General features: G+C 46.5%; 1 protein-coding gene across 9 annotated transcripts in view; it reads right to left on the bottom strand.

Moving 5' to 3' along the window:
• SNX29 (sorting nexin 29) overlaps positions 1-23,120 on the bottom strand; it is a 589,016-nt gene that overhangs the window by 247,622 nt on the left and 318,274 nt on the right. The gene's annotated exons all lie outside the window — the stretch shown is intronic.

Below are 23,120 nucleotides of genomic sequence, written 5' to 3' on the forward strand. Positions count from 1 at the left end.
ATCTTTTTAAGGCTTACATGTAAGAAAAGTACAAATCAACAACTGTCTACAGTTTCTCTAGGCTTAAATTACTAATATAAAGCTATTCTTAAGAATTTTCAGCCAATCTCTAGCAAAAGACTTAGGCTTATAACAATAGCTGAAAGCATTCAACTAATGCAAACTTGCTGCTGCTACAGATGAGGAAACTGAGGCCTGAGGAGTGAAGTAACCACCTCACGGGGGCTGGGTCTGCTGGCTGCAGGCTTCTGCTGCCTTGCACCCCATCAGGGGTTCTGACCTGCTCCTGAAAGGTCCCCAGGGTTTCTGGTACTGCATCGAGAGCTTAGTGGCCAGAAGCCCCCCCCCCCCCCCCCCCCCCCACGCCAGTGCCCTTCTCCAGCAAGAGCAGGCTCTACTTTGATCCATTTCCCATATGGAGTTTCCAAGGAAAAGCTCCTCTTAAAGAATGGTCATATGAGCACCATTTATTTAAAAAGAAAAATAGTTTAAAAAATACTGAATGAAATGCCTCAATCACTCTCATTTCATCCTTAACTCCCATTGAACAGCCAGAGAAACTGAGGCACAGAGCAACCAGAAGATACCAAAGAAAGGCCGGGTTGTGCAAACTCTAGAATCCAAAGCTGCTCTCGCTAGTACTGTAGCATAATTGGAGAGTGAATGCAGGATTTCCTTAGACACACTGCAAACACAACTAAAACTGTCACTGAGAAACCAGCCAGGGTGCATTTAATCACATTAAATGGCACCAGGATGTGTAAGCAGCAGGTCTGAGGATCTCATTGAAGACAGGAGCAGACCTGGGTACCTCCGGGTTGACCTGCTGGAGACATCAGACTGCAGGGACAACAGAAGGCACCTGCCACGTCTGTCACCCCAAATGCTGTCACCTTGCAAACGGAACACCCCACCTGAGCCTGCGAGGGTAGGCGTGTCACTGGGGAAAACCCCCCAGGGCAGACTATGCCTCATTCATTTTTGCGCTTCCAGTCCCTAAACCCAGCACCTCCCCATATTCTAAGTCAGGGGTTGGCAAGCTATGGCCCAAAGGCCAAATCCAGCCTGATTTTGTAACCAGTCTGTTTTGTTTTCGCTGGAACACAGTGAGTCTTGTATGACATTTGTGTATCATCTACAGCTGCTTTCACACTGTCTCAGTAAAGTTGACTAATTGTGACAGAGATAGTATGACCCACAACACGTAAAATGGGCATTTATGGAACAAGTTTGCCAACTCCTGCTCTAACTGATGGCTGAACAGATTGTAGAAAACTTATCAGTCACTTCAGGGAAACACTTCATTCTTCTTGGTGGGGAGGAATGAATGTTTGAGTTTCATGGCTTCAGGAAATGAGTTTCAGTGGCTTGAAAATAAAGTGAGGCCCCAGGTCATGATGGAGGGGAATAAGAAACACATTTACGGATCCAGGCATTTATTTACATTCATTCATGAAATCCTTGGAGCAACCTTTTAGTAGGAGTATTTACCTGTCCCCTCTTCTTATTATAAGAGGCTCAGAGAGGCTACGTGATGTGTCCACGGACCCAGCAAGAAGTCAAAGCCAGGTTTGGCTGAATCCCAAGCTGTGTTCTTTCTACTACACCTGGTGCCAAACACCCCAGGCTCATCTCTGAAGGAAGGAAGGAATCCGTAAAGATGGGCAGATGACTCCAAAAGGCAGCATCTCCGAAAAGCGGCTTCTTGTAACGGGAAATGAAGACACTGGGGCGATCGGAGGCTGTGTACGCCTGGGCCGTTTGCTGCTAACCACACGTCTGGGCTGTATTTTTGCCACTACAAGTGCAGTGATTACAGCTGCAGAGGAGCAGGCACTGCTAATGTGCCAACAGAGCGGGAGTCTGGAATGCTTCCCCCCTAGGACTCTTCCCAGAGATTTAATTTCTACCACTTAACGAGCAAGAGAGCCACCTCCTGCAGGCTGCTGCCAGCGCCTGGGGTGGGTGGAGGGGTGTTTTTCTCAAGAAGCTCTTTATTGGTTAGTTTTGGCTGCTGACGTCCTAAGGTCAGGCAGACCCGGGCCTCACCACTTATCAGCCATGAAACCTTGCACCTCGGTTTCCTCGTCTATGAAATGGGGCCAGCGCCCGCCCACCATGACCTCTGCAAGGTCACGTTGGTAAACGCCAGCACACCCGCCCTGTTATTACGTCTCACCCTCTGGTCCCACACCCTTCCTCTCAGCTGCCTGCACCGAAAAGACAACAGGAAGGGGCACGCCGACGGCTCCCGACCTTCAGCAGTCTCCCTTCAGCTCACTTGTGATCAGAACCCATCTTCCACTACTGGGAATGCACCGTCTCTTGCAATCTCTCCCGGGGACCTCCCAAGGCCCGCTCGCCAGCTATTCAGAGCAGAGCCGCACTGGCCCCACCAGGGAGAATGGGACAGTAGAGTAAGCTGTCAGCTCTCTCCTGGCCCCCATGTTTTCTAGACCTGTTCAGTCGTGCCCAGAGGAACAAAGGGAACTGTCGTTGCCCAACCTCCCTCGCCATCGGGGCTAAGGCCCCGAGACTGAACCGCTGACTTGGCTTCTCGATGGTGGGAATAGAAACCCAGGTGTTACTTTCCACTCGCTCTGGCCTCCCCGCTGGAACAGAGGTCTTTTATTTTCTTCTCACCCTTCAACTCTTTTCTTGTTAACACTCAGCTCACATTTGCATCTGCCACGTGTTAGGAGGGATCTATCCCAGGCCGAAAATGGATCCCTGGATTTTCTGTTCCCTGTGTTTTCAAGGTTTTGTGTTTTTTTTAGCAGCCCAATTTTCTTGAATGACATTTTGCCAAGGACCCCAATGTCAGCAGCAGCACCACAGCTGCTTCAGGGAACAGCGATCTGGCGGCCGGTGGGCTGGGGACTGAGTCAGGGGCAGAGCAGAAGCCACGAAAGCACGGAGTGGAGAGCCAGCCACCCGGATTCAAGTCCCGGGTTTCCTCTTCCTAGCAGAGTGAGCTTGGCAAGAGTCTCAACTTCTCTGGGCCTCCACTTCCTTTTGTGTAAATGTAATTCCATCGTCTCCCTCATGGGTTGTTGCGAGGAGGAAATGAGACAGCTGTGGAAAGCGTGTAGAGGAGCACCTGAAACGCCAGGGCTCAGTGCAGCCACAGCTGATGATCCAGAGATGGCACGGGCATGCTAAGGCCCAGGGGGAGTCGTAGAGGTCCCAGGGGCTGATAAGAACGACCTTGGTCGTGGTTCTAGGATTCAGGAATATACATGGACCAGGAAGTACTAGCCTGGGGAGTCTGGGTGAGGAGTGAGGACTTGTTAATGCCCAGAGAGACCCACTGTGCAGCCCGTCCCACCGCAGAGCTCTGCCACTGATGAGTACACCTGGCCCAGCTGGGGTGGCCCCTGCATGGATGCAGCAAGGCCAGGTATGTTGGGCTGGGTTTGGAGACAGATCTTATGCTTCCAGAAGGTCTGGCGTACCTCTCACTCCTCATACCCACAGCTGGTGAGAGGCTGGCAAGGCTTGGATCCAGGAAACTGCACATCCATCAGTCCTGGAGAACATTGTCCATCTTGCTGCCATGCCTCCCAACACATGTGAGTTGCAGATCTGGGAGTGGAACCAGGCAGTGTGGGGTCCAGAGTCTATACTGGGCTATAACACCATCTCCAAAGAGCATGGCTGTGGGGTTAGCCAGGGCTGGGCTTGCACTGACTTTGCTACCCCAAAAGGCACTGGACTTCTCCAAGCCTCACGTCTCTCAGTTACAAAGTGGGCAAATAATTCTTCCCTGCTGTGCTTATTGCAGCCAGCCTGGTGGTCCAGTGGTTAAGATTCGGTGCTCTCACTGCCGCAGCCCCCGGTTTGTGACCCAGTGAGGGAACCACACCGCCCATCTGTGGGTTGTCATACTGTTTGCTGGGATGCTGAAAGCTATGCCACCAGTATTTCAAATACCTGCTGGGTCACCCACGGTGGATCGATTTCACTGGAACTTCCACACTAAGACAGACTAGCAAGAAGGACCTGGCCACCCACTTCTGAAGAAAATGGCCATGAAAACCCTGTAAATAGCGACAGAGCATTGTCTGATGTAGCGCCGGAAGGCGGCACAAAAAGACTGGGCAAGAGCCCACTCTGCTGTACACGGGGTCACGAGGAGTTGAAACCACCTCGACGGCACGAACAATAACAACAAGGCTTGGTAATGGATTAAGTGAAAGAATGAAAATACAGAGTCTGGTATATTGCATCCCAGCGCCTGGCCCAGGGGAGGACTCAGGAAGCACTTCCTGAAGGAATGAATGAGGTAGCTTCAGGGTGTTATTCACCGTAGGGAGGGCACGTCAGAAGCCTGGGGGTAGGGGATGGCTGGAAGAATGTTCTTCAATGATGACCGTGATGACTACAGGTACAAATCATTCCTAAATTCACTCAACAACCAGATCCACTCTGCTATCAACTCTTGGAAATGCAAGATGGGTGCGAGGATGGATGGGTAAATAAATTCCACAGAACAGTTCAGACAGTCGATTAGCCTGAGGAGTCCATTCTGTAAGAGTAGAAGATTATGGCACTGATAGCGGAGAGTAAGAAGGAAGTCTCGGAGCTGAGCTCTCTGTCCTCAAACACTAAAAAGGTACATTTTGGAACCTGTCCCCTGGACAACTTGCTCTGTGATTTTCAACACTGAAGACTAGCAGTAACCCCGAAACAGCGCCTTCCGGAAATACACGGAAAAGTTAACAGCCCTGCCCCACACACACCCCAGTGCCTCCCACAACCAGCTAAACAATGGCCTCATCACCACCAGGCAGCTCCCACTTGCTGGCATTGATGACTTAGGAAGCCAATCACCAAACCCCTCAATTAGAGCCCTGAACCGTTCCCCACAGAGATCACACACAAGAAGCAGTCCTGCCAGAGAGAAATGTGCCTAATTTCCAATCTGTCTTCTATCAATAAGCAATAAATGATGAAGTTTTGCTAATTAAAAATGCCAGGCACAGTGCATTTTACATCTGTTTTATAATCACAGCTCCCAAAGTACAATGTTCCCCAGACCCCCTTTGAAACGGATGACTTTTTGAGACGTTTCTGGAGTTGAGTCAAAGCAGTGAGGGGGCACAGTCCTAGACCCACAGCCTGGCTGTTTCCAACGTGCTGAGTGGCAGCAGGCAAGTCATTTCTCTGCTCTGAGCTTCTGTTTCTTCCCCAAGGAAAGGAGGAAGCAGGATAAAGGGGTGGACCGTGGCTGCTCGCTGCCCAACATCCAGTCCCCTCCTGGGAAATCGTCCCACAGGAGATCTGTGTGGAATGAGCCCCAGGCCTTGAGGCCAGAGTGAGCAGTAAACAACTTAGGTCAATCAGCATATCCTGCCCTCGAGGCCATGGTGACTGCTTCAAGACTGGTCAACAAACTGAGCTGGTTCCATGAGGGTGAACCTTGGGGATCCTGCTGGCCATGTTGGACAGTCTTCTTCTCTCTCTTAACCACAGCTGGGAGGAGGAGCAGCCTGGGACCACTGCTCACCTAGCTCTGAACTCCTGAGTTATTTAACGCAACAAATTCCCTGGATAGAAACTAGACTTTTGGTGGTGAACACGATGTACTGTACACAGAAGTTGAAACATAATGACATCCACCTGAAAATTTATATAATGCTATAAACCAATGTTACCTCAATTTAAAAAATTACTCAAAAGAAAATATCCCTGCTTTGCCAAGGCCAGTTTGGCTTGGGTTCTCTTTTTCTGTCACTGAAGTCATGCTAACTAATATGGGAACAGTGATCCCCTCCAGCTCGGGCATTTATTTTATTGGATTCGCTAAGTTTTCCTAGGAAGGCCAAGCTCTGAAAATGAAAACTCAAAGAAATCCCTCAACCCTTGCTGCCAAGGAGATTGTGAGCGATTTAAGGACACAGACCACATCAGTCGTGTCTTTGATCCCCAGGTCAAAGCACAGAACCTGGAACTCTGGAAGCTGAGAGACTCAACACACACAGACTGAATGAACAGATCGGTAAGACAAAGGTCTGTGAACTGTGGGCCCCTGGATAAGCTTTACTTCTCTAATCAGCATCGTGACCATGGCCACCACAGCCACCACCAGCACCACTGTGCAGGGAGCACTAACTGGGTGCCAGGCACTAGACGCTTCGCATGTGTCATCTGACTGAATCCATAACCACCCTGGAAGGCAAGTAAGGTACCATGTCTGGAAGTCATCAGGGCCACGCACAAAGAACTCTGCTCTTCCCAGGAGCCTGGTAAGACTGCACCTCCCGCCCTCCTGCAGTGAGTGTGTCCATGGGACTGGCTTTGCCAGTGAAACAGGAGCAGGGATGTGCATGTCTGGGTGGCCACTTTGAGAGTATGTGGGCCCTCCTGTCCCTCCACCACAGACTGGGTCTGGGTGTGAGGAGGATGACGAGATGCAGGAGGGGCCCAGCCAACCCATGAAAGGTAAGTAGCAGGAATGAGACAGAAACCTGTGTTTTCTGTAATAACATCTCTTATTTACAAAATATATTAAAAAGGGAAATCAATCTAGCAAATAGAAAACCAATTTCACTTGCTATATACAGAAAGCCAACTGAGTCCAATGAAAGCAAAAGTTTATTCAATTCGAAGTGTCGGTGCTCCTTGACCCAGCCGTGTCAGAACCACCTGAGGCAGCAGGCTCGGGAGAGATGCTCCTTCAGCTGGTGTGGGGTCAAGCCCTGGTGTCTGGACGTCTAGATGCCAAGGCTGACCAGCACCCTAAGCCTGAGGCCCACACTCGCTTTGTCAAGGAGTCTGAGAGCATCATAGACATGCTGGCACTGACCTGAGACCATATCAGCACTGCTGAAGGAAAATTGAGAAGAGAACAACTTTCCCTCCCAACAGGGTTCATGTTATTAACCCCTGACTCTTGGACCACCTGAAATCACCTGCCTATCAGCAGGGCTGGACACCTCAACGTCAGGAAACACGGATCCGAGGACTGGGCAGAGGCATCTCTCCAAGCAATCCTCCAAATACAGAGATTCTGAGCAACAGATACTTGTAGGTTACGGGCTCTGGCGAGGGCCTGGATTCCATCTCCATAGCTCAGCCCACCTGGGCATCTCCTCCACCACACTGCAGACTGTGAAGGCCCAGGGGACAGTCCAAGGCCTGTTGTCTGCATCGCCAGTGCCCAGGTCAACACCCAGAACACACAGGAAGCTGATATGCATTCAGTGAGTAAATAAACAAGATGTCATCCACATGGATCCTGGGGGATGGGCAAGATTCAGACCACCGTCCAGGGGGAGAAGAGATACTACAGATGGGGGCCCAGGGCAGAGGGGGCACGTCTTCTCCAGACAGTCCTTGCTCATTCACCTAGAGCTTCTCCAATTAAGCTCTGGCTTATTCCAATAGCCACGCTGACAGCACAGGTTCTCTCTGTGACTGATGGATAATTTCATACCCAAATTGGAAACCACTTACATTGAGACAGCAGGAAAATCAGGGGCAGGAGACATATGATAGCTCCTTATACATGACAGCAAATAAAAAATGAAAACAGCAAGGTTGATCATCTCATGACAAATAAATTCATGGTCTCATTGGTGTGTAGAATGTTTAGTGTAAGTCAAATTCACCAAGTATTTTCTGGACATCCATAGCCAGGATGCTATGTTGAGAAGTGGGAACTAATATTCATTCACCCCTTCAATAAATATTTAATACTCTCCACCAGGTACTGAGGACACAGCCAAGCATAAAATGAACAAAGGGGAAGACGGCAAATAGGCAACTCTTTGCCAAGGAGTGATAAGTGCTATGAAGGAAAATAAAGCGGGGCGGGGGGGGGGGGGGGGGTGCCATTTTACTCAGGGTTATGGTAGGTGATATGTGACCCTGACTTTAGATGAGTTAGAGGCATCGTCTCATTTAATTCATTCCTCATACCACTCTCTTTGGTGGTCACGACAAGTCCCATTTAAAGATGGGGACATGAGGACTCTGAAAAAGACAGACCTTCCAGCTCCACACTTACTAGTCATGAGGACTTGGGGATGTTGTCTAGCTTACTTGTGCCTTAGTTTCCTCATCTCTAAAATGGACACAGGAGCACCTCCACTGCGAGCTTGCTACTACATGTAAAACACTCGGGAAAGGATTTGGTGTATAAAAAGTGATCAATAAATGTTACCTGCTGTTGTAGGCAGGAGTGCAAATGCCAATCCTCAGTTTGAGGACTTCATTATCTGATGGAGAAGCCAACAGATACACCCATGAAACTAGTGGATGGTAACATCCATGAACAAACCATGTTGATTTATACCACCACTCCCCCTACCTGACAGGCCCATCTTCCTGACCAACTTCTACTCATCCTTCAAAACCCAAGTCAAACAGTTCCTATCTAGCAATTCCACTTCTGGGAATATATCCAAAGGAAATGAAAACATTAACCCAAAAAGATATGTGCATCCCCATGTTCACAGCAACATCATTTACAATAGCCAAGACATGGAAACAACCTAAGAATCCATCAATGAATGAATGGATAAGAAGTTGTGGTATATATATACAATGGAATATTATTCAGCCACAAAAGTGAGGAAATCCAACCATTTGTGATGATATGGATGGACCTTGAAGGCATTATGCTAAGTGGAGGAAGTCAGACAAAGAAAGACAAAGACTGTATGATCTCATTTATGTGTGGGATCTTAAAAAACAAAAACAAAAAACACCAACCTCATGGAAAAAGAGATCAGACTTGTGGTTATCAGAGGTGGTGGTCGGAGGTGAGGGGGGAATTAGAGGAAGGTAGTCAAAAGGCACAAACTTCCAGTTAGGAGATAAATAAGTGCTGGGGATGTAATATACAACACAATGACTATAGCTAGCACCGCTGGATGCTATACAGGGAAGCTGTTAAAAGAGCAAATCCTAAGAGTTCTCACCACAAGGAGAAAAAAATTTTTTTTCTTTTCTTTCTTCCTTTCTTTTTATTGTATCTATATGAGATGATAGATGTTAGCTGAACCTACTGTGGTAACCATTTATAATATATGTAAATCAAATTGTATCATGCTGTATGCCTTAAACTTATACAGTGAATGTATGTTAATAATTTCTCAATAAAACCAGGAAAAAAAACATTCCCTCTCTGAAGACTTCCATGACAATCCCAGCAGTTAATTAACCCACCATTGTGCCACCTTTACACCTGATTCTACACAATTCTATGTCTTATTTGTTTGTTCATTTATTCATTCAACAAATTTGCATCAAGAGTCTACCATCTGCCAGACCCTCATCTTACTCCATTGCAGTTACGTGCTAACATGTTTCTGTGTGTCTTCTACTGGACAACAAATTTCTGTCCAGCAGCAGAAAAATTTAACTGGGAGATGGGCAAGATAAACAAAATGAATTAATAAATAAATAAACTAAGGACAACATAAAAGTAGATAAATGGGTGGTCCAGAAAGCAAAAAGGATTACAGGAATTCAGAGGAAGTTACAAATAAAACCAACTCAGCATTGACAGGGCCACTAAGGGCTTTCTCGAAGAATGAGCTGGACTTGGAAAGATAAGGGAAGATCTGGAAGAGGGGGAGGGAAGGAGAAGCTAGCACGTACTCATGAATGGAGAACGCAAAGTCTCAGCCAGATGAATAGCATATTATGTTAAAAATAGGTAAGTGTATGCATATATGCCTTGCACATATCTGTATGCAAATGCATAAAAAAGGTCTGGAAGGGCACATGCCAAACTCTCCATGGTAAGGGTCTCTGGGGAAGGGACATTTGTATTTTGTACTCTATATGGTTGTATATTACTTAATTTCTTTCAAAAATACATTATTATATTGGATAACCTAGAGGAAATGGATAAATTCTTGGACTCCTACAATCTCCCAAAGCTCACTCAAGAAGAGGCAGACAATTTGAACAGACCAATCACAAGGAAAGAGATTGAAACAGCAATCAAAAACATCCCAAAGAATAAAACCCCAGGACCAGATGGCTTTCCTGGGGAATTCTACCAAACTTTCAGAGAGGATTTAATACCTATCCTTTTCAAGCTATTCCAAAAAATTAGGGAAGATGGAACACTTCCTAACACATTCTTTGAGGCCAACATCACGCTGATACCAAAAACTGACAAGGACACCACGAAAAAAGAGAACTACAGGCCAATATCACTGATGAACATAGATGCAAAAATTCTAAACAAAATTTTGGCAACCAGAATTCAGCAACTCATCAAAAGGATCATACATCCTGATCAGGTGGGATTCATACCAGGGACACAGGGATGGTTCAACACGCGCAAATCAATCAACGTGATACACCACATCAACAAACTGGGGAATAAAAACCACATGATCATCTCAATAGATGCAGAGAAGGCATTTGACAAGATCCAACAGCCATTTATGATAAAAACTCTGAACAAAATGGGCATAGAAGGAAACCACCTCAACATAATAAAGGCCATATACGACAAACCCATAGCCAACATCACACTCAATGGGCAAAAACTGAACGCCATCCCCCTGAAAACAGGAACGAGACAAGGCTGCCCTCTATCACCACTCCTATTTAACACAGTACTGGAGGCCCTGGCCAGAGCAATCAGGCAAGATAAAGGAATAAAAGGAATCCAAATAGGGAGGGAAGAAGTGAAACTCTCGCTGTTTGCAGACGACATGATCTAATATACAGAAAACCCCAAAGAATCCATTGGAAAACTCTTAGAAGTAATCAACAACTACAGCAAAGTTGCAGGGTACAAAATCAATTTGCATAAATCAGTAGCATTTCTATACTCCAACAACGAACTAACAGAAAAAGAACTCAAGAACACAATACCATTCACAATCACAACAAAAAGAATAAAATACCTTGGGGTAAATTTAACTAAGGAAGCGAAGGACCTATATAATGAAAATTACAAGGCCTTTCTGAGAGAATTGGATGACGACATAAGGAGATGGAAAGACATTCCATGTACATGGATTGGAAGAATAAACATAGTTAAAATGTCCATTCTACCTAAAGCAATCTACAGATTCAACACCACCCCAATCAGAATCCCAATGACATTCTTTACAGAATTAGAACAAAGAATCCTAAAATTCATATGGGGCAACAAAAGACCCTGAATTTCTAAAGCAATCCTGAGAAAAAAGAACAAAATGGGAGGCATCACAATCCCTGACTTCAAAACATACTACAAAGCTACAGTAATCAAAACAGCATGGTACTGGTACAAAAACAGGTGCACAGATCAATGGAACAAAATTGAAAGCCCAGAAATAAAACCACACATCTATGGACAGCTTATCTTCGACAAAGGAGCTGAGGGCATACAATGGAGAAAAGAAAGTCTTTTCAACAAATGGTCCTGGGAAAACTGGAAAGCCACATGTAAAAGAATGAAAATTAACCATTCTTTTTCACCATTCACCAAAATAAACTCAAAATGGATCAAAGACCTAAAGGTGAGACCTGAAACCATAAGGCTTCTGGAAGAAAACGTAGGCAGTACACTCTTTGACATCAGTATTAAAAGGATCTTTTCGGACATCATGCCTTCTCAGAGAAGGGAAACAATACAAAGAATAAACAAATGGGACTTCATCAGACTAAAGAGCTTCTTCAAGGCAAATGAAAACAGGACTGAAACGAAAAAACAACCCACTAACTGGGAAAAAATATTTGCAAGTCATATATCTGACAAAGGCTTAATATCCTTAATATATAAAGAACTCTCGCAACTCAACCACAAAACATCAAACAACCCAATCAAAAAATGGGCTGGAGACATGAACAGACATTTCTCCAAAGAAGATAAACTGATGGCCAATAGGCACATGAAAAGATGCTCATCATCGCTGATCATCAGGGAAATGCAAATCAAAACTACACTAAGATATCTCCTTATACCCGTTAGAATGACAAAAATATATAAAACTAATAGCAACAAATGTTGGAGAGGTTGCAGAGAAAAAGGAACCCTCATACACTGCTGGTGGGAATGCAAACTGGTGCAGCCACTATGGAAAACAGTATGGAGATTCCTCAAAAAACTAAAAATAGAACTACCATACGATCCAGCCATCCCACTACTGGGTATTTATCCAAAGAGCCTGAAGTCAGCAATCCCAAAAGTCCTGTGCACCCCAATGTTTATTGCAGCACTGTTTACAATAGCCAAGACGTGGAAGCAACCTAAGTGCCCATCAACAGACGAATGGATAAAGAAGATGTGGTACATATATACAATGGAATACTACTCAGCTGCAAAACAGAACAAAATCATTCCATTTGCAATAACATGGATGGACCTTGAGAGAATTATGTTAAGTGAAATAAGCCAGCAAGAGAAGGATAATCTGTGTATGACTCCACTCATATGAGGAATTTAAAACTATGGACCAAGAACAGTTTAGTGGATACCAGGGGAAAGGTGGGGTGGAGGGTGGGCACAAAGGGTGAAGTGGTGCACCTACAACATGACTGACAAACACTAATGTACAATTGAAATTTCACAAGATTGTAACCTATCAATAACTCAATAAAAAAAAAAACAGCTCTTATTGTTACTGGAGGCTTATATAAACCCATTCACGGAAATGGGGAAAGCTTCCAGAACAAACTGCAGGATCCCTTTGATGCCCACATGCCACTTAATTAAAACTGCTCACTTCTCAACTCAGCGGCCCTAAGTTAATGATGGGCCAGGAGAGGAGGAAGCAGAGATGGGCCTTGACTTTTGAAAAAGATTATAAAAATTAGGAAGAAATCTGAAAGAATATAGAAAGTCACATGCAATTGGTGAAGAAGGTAGAACTAATCAGAAGGGAACTCTATGAGGGAGAAAGAAATTTATTAAATTAAGGAATAAGTACATATAATATATTTAGTTAGAGGGTTTGCACAAGTATAATCACGTAGTTATTGCATATCCTTGGAAACACTGTGTGTGTTAATTCAGCAGAAACAGAATAAATTAAATTAGGATTTGATGGATATGTCTTGGTCAGTAAGATGTACAAGGCATGACTAGGACAGGATGGAAGAGGCTGGCAGAGTCTTACGCTTTGAGGATGACCAAAATGAAATGAGTCAAGGACAGTGCTGCAGTCTGACCGCATGGGACAGGTCCTAGCCCAGTCCAGCCCATACAGGAACCGCTTTTCCATGCTAATGACATCCTATTGAGAAACCCACATGCCAGTAAAATACAGAATGATCAGCAGGAGCAAAGCAACCCAGGGTCTCGAGGTGGCCACCTGGTGGGGGAAGCGGGGGTGCAGTCTGAGAGCCGCAGGCGGCAGAGAGGGAGAGCTAACTGGTTACAGAAGAGCAGACCTCGCAGGCACCACTAAGGAGCGTGTGTCACGAGCTCGGGATTTGGATTCATCAAAATCTGAGCACCTGGGTCAGAGGAAAACAAAAGAGGGAAGGGCGAGCTCATTTCAGGAAGAACTTGGTGGCAAATGAAAGGGAAGCACAGGGCCTCAGGCGTTCACCATCCCACGCTGGAGGAGACAGAACAGGTAAAAGAGAGTCAAAAGGTGCCCCGTAATCCTGGCTTCTGTTTCTTCCGAATCCGTAGCAGGAAAGGTCTCAGAGTTCTGTCGCTTGGACCTCTGCCTCCCAGTCAAAATGAAATCAAACTGGAAAGACGCAAGTCACCCAGAACATATTCTGTCCTTTGACCTCATCAAGGCGTAGCCCGTGTCTCCTACATCTGCCACATCCCCGTGGCGTCCCCGACACTCTGTATAAGACAGCCACACAAAACACGAGCGACGGACAGGCAGCAGAAGCCAGCGCAGAAAATCCCCCCCTCAACTCACAGCCGAAGTCATTATGTAGCACGAAGTGTGTACATCTTGATTCTTTTGTACCTTGCCAACGGTTCCTATTTGTAGCAATATGGGACCAGCTTCGGGGCGAAGCTTGCATACGCTGCATTTGCCAACAGACACAAAACTCTGATCTTAATGGAAATGCGCTTTCAAAGTCCACACTCATAAGCCCTGGGTAGCCAGGCTTTGCCCACCCAAACCCTAAACTGTAGCCCCTCAGGGCTCCCCGCTGGAACCCCACTACCCACGGTGATGGGCAAGGCAGGCAGAAACCAGGGGCAAGAGCTGAATGCGGGCACACGCAGGAAGAAAGGCCTGTGATTTCAGCATGAGCGTCAAGGAGCACGTGATCACTCAGTCTCTGCCCATCAACAGAAAAGGACAGCTGGGCTCAAAGAGGGGCATTTAGTCTCCGGCACTGAGAGGTTTAAAGTGGGTTCTGCAAGCATCTTTCCAGATGATTTTGTGTCAAAAACTAATATTTCTGAGCTAAGCCTCTATGTGAGACATATTTTTAGTAGCCTCTCTTAAATGGCACTTTTAAAAATAATCTCCTTCAAGACGGCAGACGATTAAAACACGGATGTCCAAGAGCTGAATTAAAAAGCCTCTTATAACTTGGAATGCGATGGTTAGAGCTGCTGTGGGACCGCAGACAATTTGGTACCTGATCGCTAGATATTCGGCAAGTGCCGCCCAGCTGAAAAATATATTTCTTATTAAGCTTCTGTACTTAAATAGCATCAGCCCTCAAATGAGATCACTCCCTCTGAAGGTTTTAAAGATACCAAGAAGGTCCCAGGAAGCATTTTATTTCAAAGTAAACCTTATTACAAAACTCGGGATGAATTTTTCCATCTATCTCACCCCTGAATTTTAAATTACTCGTCTTTTTCTCCCACCAGCTCGGTCACTTCCACGGGGAGGGACGGGGCCTCGTAGAAACACCAAGCAGCTTACGGCGAGGATCAAGAGCAAGTCTCCGTCATGCGGCGGGATCCAGGAAGGCGCCTCTCCGGATAACCAAGGGTCGTGGTTAAGGGATTGTTACCCTGGATACTACAGGTTCACCCCTCTTATGCTCCGTAAGCGGCTGTGTGTGCCAGCCTCTGAGAAGGGGACATGAGCACACAGTCCCTGTCTCAGGGACGCTCTCAGTCCACAGGAGAAACAGGAAAGTCAACACGAGGTGATGACACAGAGCGACACATGCTGGGGCACAAAGTGCCACAGAAACACAGATTAGTGGCCAGCCCAGTGCTGGGGAGGGAGCGGGCAAGAGCTGAGGGTCTGCAAAAGCTTTCGTGGAAGTTGATGGAATGAAAGTCACTTCACAGGGACCCCCATGCAAAACACAAAAGCCTTGGACGATGATGAAGAAACAGAAAGGATGTGCAGTTTTTCAAGGCAATTGCAATGAAGAGGAATTACTGTCACACCATAGAGCAAGGTAAATGTTTATGAAACTAGAGACAGTGGGAGGGAGTGGGGGAGGGGAGAGACAGAGAGGGAGACAGCCACAGAGAAAGAGATTCGGGCATGGGGAGAGACAGAGAGGCAGATGGAGCCCAACAGGCATAGAGGAAGTGAGAGACAGACCGACCAAGATACAGACAGACAGAGGCAGACCAAGGAAGGAAGGAGCAGAGAGAAGCAGGGAGAGAGGGGAACGAAAAGAGTGAAACAGACAAAGAGACAAAAGGAGAAACAGAGAAAGTGAGAGAAACAGCGCAGAGGGAGAACAGAGAAGCAGGAGAAAGGCAGAAGCCGGCTCTTCGAGCGCCAATGTGCAAGAGGCCCAAGCGCCTGGGAACACAGTGCTGCTTAGATGACGGAGACTCGGGCCCGCGGGGGAGTCAGTGGCAGGCCAGTCGGACCCGGACAGAACACCTAGCCACCATTCACATGGGAACAGGCCCACGGCACCCCACGGCCATGCACTGTCACCTCCTCTCCTCCAGGCCCTGCAGACCCCATGCCAGGGCAGGCTCATGACACAAACCAGGCTTCTCCTCGCCTGCTGGTACATGGGTAAGTAACTTGATATGAAACTTGGCCCTAACTTTCCCAAACACAATCCTCAGAAAACATCTTAGAAAAGACACTCCTTAGGGGAATGACGCCTATAAAGCACGCTCTATCTACCCCGGTTGGAGAGGCACAAGGTGCCCTCTCGGGAAGTGCCTCAGCAAAGAAGCATATCGACTGTCTTTTAGCATTTTTTAAGCTTAGTCCATCACTGCACCCCCTTTTTGTATAGGGACCAATCACGTACATCCTCTGAATCACTATTCTGCTTTTGGGAAACTCTGCCTTCTCCAGATTCCACGTTTCCAAAAAGCCCTCTGATATCAAGATGAAGTGATCAGTAGGCTAAAAAATCCTTTGATGTACAAAGTGAGGGGGGGAGACAAGGAAGGAGAGACTTGTCTTGCAGGGAGTGGGTAGGAAGGTGTGCTCGCTTCACCATGGAGGGGTCTGAATCTTTAAAACCACAGAGGGCACTGTGCTTCCAACACAACAGACACTAAATTTGACTTGAAAGCAAAAAGAGCAAGCAGCATGGTGTTCAAGAGTGAGGCAGCCCTGGATTCGCATTCAAGGATGACCACAAAGCTGCCTGCCCAGGGGTGACTCGGGAGACGGCGCTGTACCTCAGTTTGCTCAGCTGAAAAATGGGCCTCATAAACTATATAGGGCTGTTCTCAGGGCGAGAGGGTACAAACGCATGCCAACACCACACAGAAAGCAGCTAACACAGAGGGGTGCCCTCACCAATCAGACAAGGCAGGGGACAGGTGAGAGCAGTGACGGGACAAACGAGCCACCAGGGCTGATGCTGTGAGTCAGGGTGGCCATGCCACAGGCCTCAAGTCACACCACACCGGGCCACCTTTTCTGCTTAAGTAGAGTGATCCACTTAAATGGGACTTGGGACAGAGAAACAGAGACCCACCAAAGGGGCAGGAAAAAAGAGGACTCCAACTTCAATTGTACAAAGCGAGGCCAAGTTTGCTTCCCCCGTGGGAACTTGCATTTAATGAGATGCTTTGCCTTCAGCCTTCCCTGAGCTGAGGCTTTAATTGACCTCTACATCTCTCAATCTCACAAGGTTCTATTTCCCTGTCTCCATTTATTATTCAAAATAGAAGCTCTTCTCCCAGAGAATTTCAGGGCTGTAATCAAATCCCACTAAAAGGTAAAAAACTCCGGCATTCATTCACATCTATACCAGAGGGGGAAAAAAATAATGAGAGAGGCCTAAAAATACTTACCTTCAAAAAAAGAAAAGGAAAAACTTCAACCCTTAATCCCAAACTCCTTCTCCTTAAAATAAGTGACTTAGCTTAAGAGTCTCTAATATTACAAAAAGATACCAGAGGAAACTGCCCCTGTGTCTATGTTTTAAAAAGTTATTTGGTCCATGCAGTCACCCTCCACTCTCTGAAGAGGAAGTTCTCCCTGAGCAAACATTAGTGAGTACCTACTGTGTGCCGGGCACGATGCGAGGCCCTGCGGAGTCAGAGACGGAAACAGTCGGGGCCCTGACCACGGCCCTCCACTGAGCTGCTTCACGGGCAGTGTCTCATGGAGCCCCGCCGTGCACCTGCTGCCATGTTACTCCCCACTCACAGAAGAGGGAGCGGGGTTTCCAAGTCCAGCACACAGGGTTCTGCCCTCTGGTGCTCTGGGAGGAGGTCTAACCCGGGGTCGGCAGAGAGTCAGGCCAAGCGGCAGGGAGGGGAGGAGAGGCTGCATCCCACAGCAGGTGCCTCTCGCTGTGAAAAGGAAAGGAAGCCTTCTCTTCCTTTGGCCCCGGCTGTCTGACTCTGGGGAGAGGACCAGAGCATCCTGAGGCAAGAACGACAAGGTCACAGTGTCCCCTTGGGGCTACTTCCCAAATGGCCAGCTCCTACCAACAGCCTTCAGGCCCTTAACAACTGCTTTATTCTCTCCTCCCTTCTGACCATCACAACTGCCCACAGGAAAGGATCCCAGGACACTCAGAGCTACCTCTGTGTGAACCATGTCACTGCCCTGAAGGGCATCAGACTCGAAGCAGAACGGAGTGCGGGATGGAGGAGAGAAGGTGGACTTGATGTCACAGGAGCCCAGGGAAAATGTGGACTCCACCGCTACCCACCAGTGACCTTCATTCACTCACTGAGTCAACTCATTTACCAGCACCTACCATGTGAATCACCGGGATCCAAAGGCAGCAGAAAGAGACATGGAACTTGCCCTCATGGAGCAGGGGGGACAGACACAGATCAATGATAAGGAAACTTAAAATTACGTTAAGAGAAGAAGGGAGAGATACACAAAGCAGAAAACAGCATGGAAAATCTGAGCCTGCCAGGGCATCAGGGAGGTTGCCCTGGCAAGCGATGAGTTGACGTTGAGGGTTGAGTTACCGGGGCCCAGAGCCTGAATCCAGCCAGAGCTCTTTGCACAGCAGGAGCAAAGGCCCTATAGAGGGAAGAGGCAAGGGGCCTGGAGCAGAAAGAGGCTGATGAGCTGGAGGCCTAGCACCGTGGTGGAGCATGACGAGAAGTCAGTGCGGCCTAAACCCTTCTGCATCTCAGCTGCCATATTTATAAATGAGGATAATAATCCCTCTTGATTCACAGGCTTGTCTTCAAAAGTAAATGAGAGAATGAAGGTAAAGACCCGGCGTGTGCCTGACACACGGTTGGAGCCTGGTAAACGCTGAGCTCCTGAGGGATAGGGCCCCCACAAGGGGCTTTCCTGCAACAGGTGGAGGACGATGGCCGATGGGATGGTGGTGGTCTTCCCCAATGCCCTGGAATCTCGCAAGGCAAGACCTGTGGTCTTCATCCAGCTGAGCTGAGCCCCACAAGATGCCAGACAACCTTCTGACCTAAATGTAGGATTTCACAAGAATTTTATACCAACATTGTTGTAAAAAAATAAAATGAGGGGCCAGCCCTGTGGCTGAGAGGTTAAGTTCACGCGCTCCGCTTCGGTGTCCCAGGGTTTTGCTGGTTTGGATCCTGGGTGCAGACATGGTACCGCTCATCGAGCCCTGTTGAGGCGGCATCCGACATGCCACAACTAGAAGGACCCACAACTAAAATACACAACTATGTACTGGGGGGATTTGGGGAGAAAAAGCAGAAAAAAATAAAAAGACTGGCAACATTTGTTAGCTCAGGTGCCTTTTAAATCTTTTAAAATAAATTAAAAAAAATAAAAATGGGAAACAACTCAATATCCATCAGTAGGAGCCTGGTTAAAAAATTATGCTATTGCCAGTTCAAGGGAACACAATGCAATTCTTTAAAAGAATGATTCAGATCGACATGTAAGGTATAATAAAAAGATCTCTAAAGTATATTGTTTAGTGGGGGGGAAGTAATATACAGAACAGTGACTATAGCAGGCTCCTAGTTATTAAGACGTGTAGGCGCGTACATGCAGCTTACTCAGGCATCGCTCATCTCTGGAAAGACAAATCCAAGACTCATAATTGTTATTGCCTCTGGTAGGAAAATCAGGGGGCCAGGGGTAGGAGAGAGATTTATTTTTCATGGAACACCTTTTATACTATTTGACTATTTAGCATGGGGGCAACAAGGTTTATTAAGAGGTCAAAAATTGTATAAGCTTCAATTGTTTAAAAAACAAGAAATCTAGGGGCTGGCCTGGTGGCGTAGGGGTTGAGTTCACGTGCTCTGCTTCAGCGGCCCAGGGTTCATGGGTTCAGATTCCAGGCATGGACCTACAGGCTCATCAAGCCATGCTGCGGTAGGCATCCCACATATAAAATAGAGGAGGATGGGCACAGATGTTGGCTCAAGCTAATCTTCCTCACCAAAAAAAGAAAAAATCCCAAAATCTAAACTTGCAAAGCAGACAGACCCAGATCTGCCACTTCTCATTGTGTGACGTTGCCTGAGTTACTTCATTTCTATGCCTCAGTTTCCTCTGCTGCAAAATGGGGATCCTAATAGTTATCACTGCTGGGGTCAGCGAGGATTAAACGTTAAATGAAGTATCGATACTTCAAAAGTATTTAGTCAAATTTTTGGCAGATAGCAACTACTCAATAAATGTTAGCCATTAGAATCCGGGGTCACTGATTTGTACTAGCTAGTTGACTGTTTTTATCAGTCACAGGAGAATAATGCACTAAGTCGCTCTCTGAAAATGCATCTGCAGTGACGGTCGTCACCTATCTTTCTTTCAGCATAAGGGACACACAAGGACTCCTACAGGGTTCACAGTGAACCTATCCTAAGGAATGGGGCCACTCCGTGGTCCCCTCCTGCCATTAGGTCCCTCTACAGTAAGGTGGGCCCTGGGATTGGCCAGGACCCTTGGAGCTTGGCAGGGATGGGGGAGAGCCTTGTCTGTCTTCCACACCAGCCCCGCCCACCCTGGGAAACAGAGGTCAGCACTGGGACTTCTCCATCCCCATAATTCCACTGTCCTTTCAGCTACAGGGCTACAGATGCAGTGAAGGGAGGGGCCACACTGAACACTGCCCAAGTTTTTCAGGTGGGGCATGGCTGGGAAGGCCACCGCAGAGGGACCCCTGGGACCTTGCTCAGAAGGGCAGTGTGTTACACAAGGGACCCACCCTCCCTACCTGGTCCCCTCAGCTCCCTAGAGTTAGAGCAGAATGGAGAAAGGAAACAGACCTTGTGATTCCATCTGAGTTAGAATCCAGCTCCACGACATACTCACTCAAAGCCTGGGGGCCTCTCTGAGCCTGAGTCAAGCAATAAGATGGAGATGAAAACACCTCCCTCAAAGGGTTCGCAGTGCACAGTAGGTGCTCTCCCTCTCACGGAAAGCTGTCTGTCCCCAATCACAGAAATCCACAGAGGCGGGGACTTGTCAGGAGTTAGGCAACAAACTCAGTCAGGGACTTCATGGCACGGCTTTCAACACAGGAGGTTACATTCACGTGCTGGCCTCACAGAAACAAAGGGGGTCTGGTGGGAATGGGCACCCCCGACAGCGCTCTTCCAGACCAATGTTCCTGAGCCTCACCTGCGCTTCTACCTGTGAAGCCGTCATGTCAAAAAACCAAACCTCAACTCCTCAGGCCTCCAGAGTTCACGACCGATTCAAAGGCAACGCAAGGGACAGAGGAACACGGTGAGCGTCATCAAAGGGGCACAGTCAGCAGGATCCTAAGCAGCAAGACTACTGTTCAAAGGGCCAAGCTTCTTCCGCAACAAACAAAAGACAAGGGGGAAAGGAGAGAGATGGAGGGCAATGTACAGCTTGAAAGAGACTTGAGAGACCTATCACCCCCAACTGTAATATATGCACTTCATTATGATCCTAATTAGAGCAAATAAATTGAAAAAATATTTGAGATAACTGGAGGAAATTGAACACTGACTGGACTTTTGATGATATTAAGGAACTACCGTTAATTTTTAGGTATGATAACAGTATTGTGAATATCTGTTAATGATAAATATTGAAATATTTGTGAATGAAATAATATGATGCCTTGGATATGCAGCCAAGTAATCTGAGTTGGGGAGGGGCTGAGTTGAAGATGAACGCAGAAAAAATGATCCTGAGTCAACAATTGTTAAAGCTGAGTGGATGGGGTTTCATTAAATGATTCTCTTTGCCTTTACATGTTTGAAATTCTCTATTTTTACTAAAAGTAAGTGATAAAATCATAGGCTTGGAGGTGATATTTACAACACACATAACTGAAAAAGATATATTAGGAACTACTACAAATCAGTAAGAAAAACACAATCCAATAGAAAATGGGCAAAGTCCACGAGAAGAAGTCACAGAAGTAGAAACCAAAATGGGCAACAAGCCAATAAAAAGATGGTCCACCTCACTTGTGATCAGAGAAATGCACACTAAGACCACCTCACACCTCTAAGTGTCAGCAGAAACTCTTGAACACTGACAGAGGGACCATAAATAGGTACTTTTACTTTCTAATAAGGCAAAATTCAGTAAAGTTTAAGGTACCACACTCTACAACTCAGCAATTTCACACTTAGGCATTGACTTTAAGGAAACACTTGTGTAATGGATGTAGGAAGTGATGATGAATGACTACTAATATCATAAAAAGAGACAAGCAGACACTATACATCTCCTTATAGAAAGTACCATGAAACCACACAGTTATGTTATCGGGAAAATTAAACCTGAATCCAAGCCTCTCGATCCAAATGCCATTACAAGGAAATACGGGGAAGAGAGGAGCATGTCAGACAGCACTGCAGAGCTGCCATCAGCAAATTGCAAAAACTCCATTAAGGCAAACGACCCAGTGTCTTCAGTAAATAAATCGTAAGCAAGAGAGATGAAGGAGGACTCTGCAGAAAAGAAACATCAGAGAGTAGTCAAATTCACAGACACGGAAGGTACAGTGGTGGTTTCCAGGGCTGGGGGGTGTTAGTGTTTAATGGGTACAAAATTTCAGTTGGGGAAGATGAAAAAGTTCAGGAGACGGATGGTGGTGATGGTTGCATACCATCTAAATGCACTCTTAATGCCACAGAACTGTACACTTACAAATAGTTAAAATGGTAAATTTTATGTTATGCATATTTTACTAGAATTTAAAGCAAGTTTTTGGAAAAGGAAAAAGAGATGTAAGCGACATAACCAATTATAGCACACGGCTCTCATGTGGATCTCAATTTAAAAAAAAAAACGATAAAAAATTATGAGACGATAAGAAATGTGAACAGTGGTATTTGATGGTACCAAAGAATTGTTGGTAATGGGGGCTGACAATGATATTATATTTATATTTTGTTCTTTAGAGATATATACTGAAATGTCTACAGCAGAAATAATACCCAGGATTGGACTCGAAACAATGCAGATGGGGGAGGCAGGTACAGGTAACTTGAAATAAGACAGACCGCGATTGGTAACAGTTCAACTTAACACGAGAGTGCATTACACTAATCTGCCGAGCTTTGGGCATTCAACATCTGACGTAACAAAAAAGTTTTAACATGAGGAAGCAGCCATTATAACTGTGCACAAAGGACAAGATGTTCGTGGCAACACGGTTTGTAACAGCAAAATATTGGAAACGACCTAAATGCCCATGAGCACACGACCAGATTAAAATATTGTCGTATTTCATTCAGTAGAGAACTAGAGTCAGGAAAGTGAATGAACCAGATCAGGGTTCTCAACCAGGGATGTTTGTGCCCCCCAGGGGACAGGTGGCAATGTCTAGAGACATTCTGGTTGCCATGCCTGGGTGGGGTGCTACTGGCCTCTAGTGGGTAG

This window comes from Equus caballus, chromosome 13 (assembly GCF_041296265.1).
Source record: "Equus caballus isolate H_3958 breed thoroughbred chromosome 13, TB-T2T, whole genome shotgun sequence".
Classification (NCBI taxonomy): Eukaryota; Metazoa; Chordata; class Mammalia; order Perissodactyla; family Equidae; genus Equus; species Equus caballus.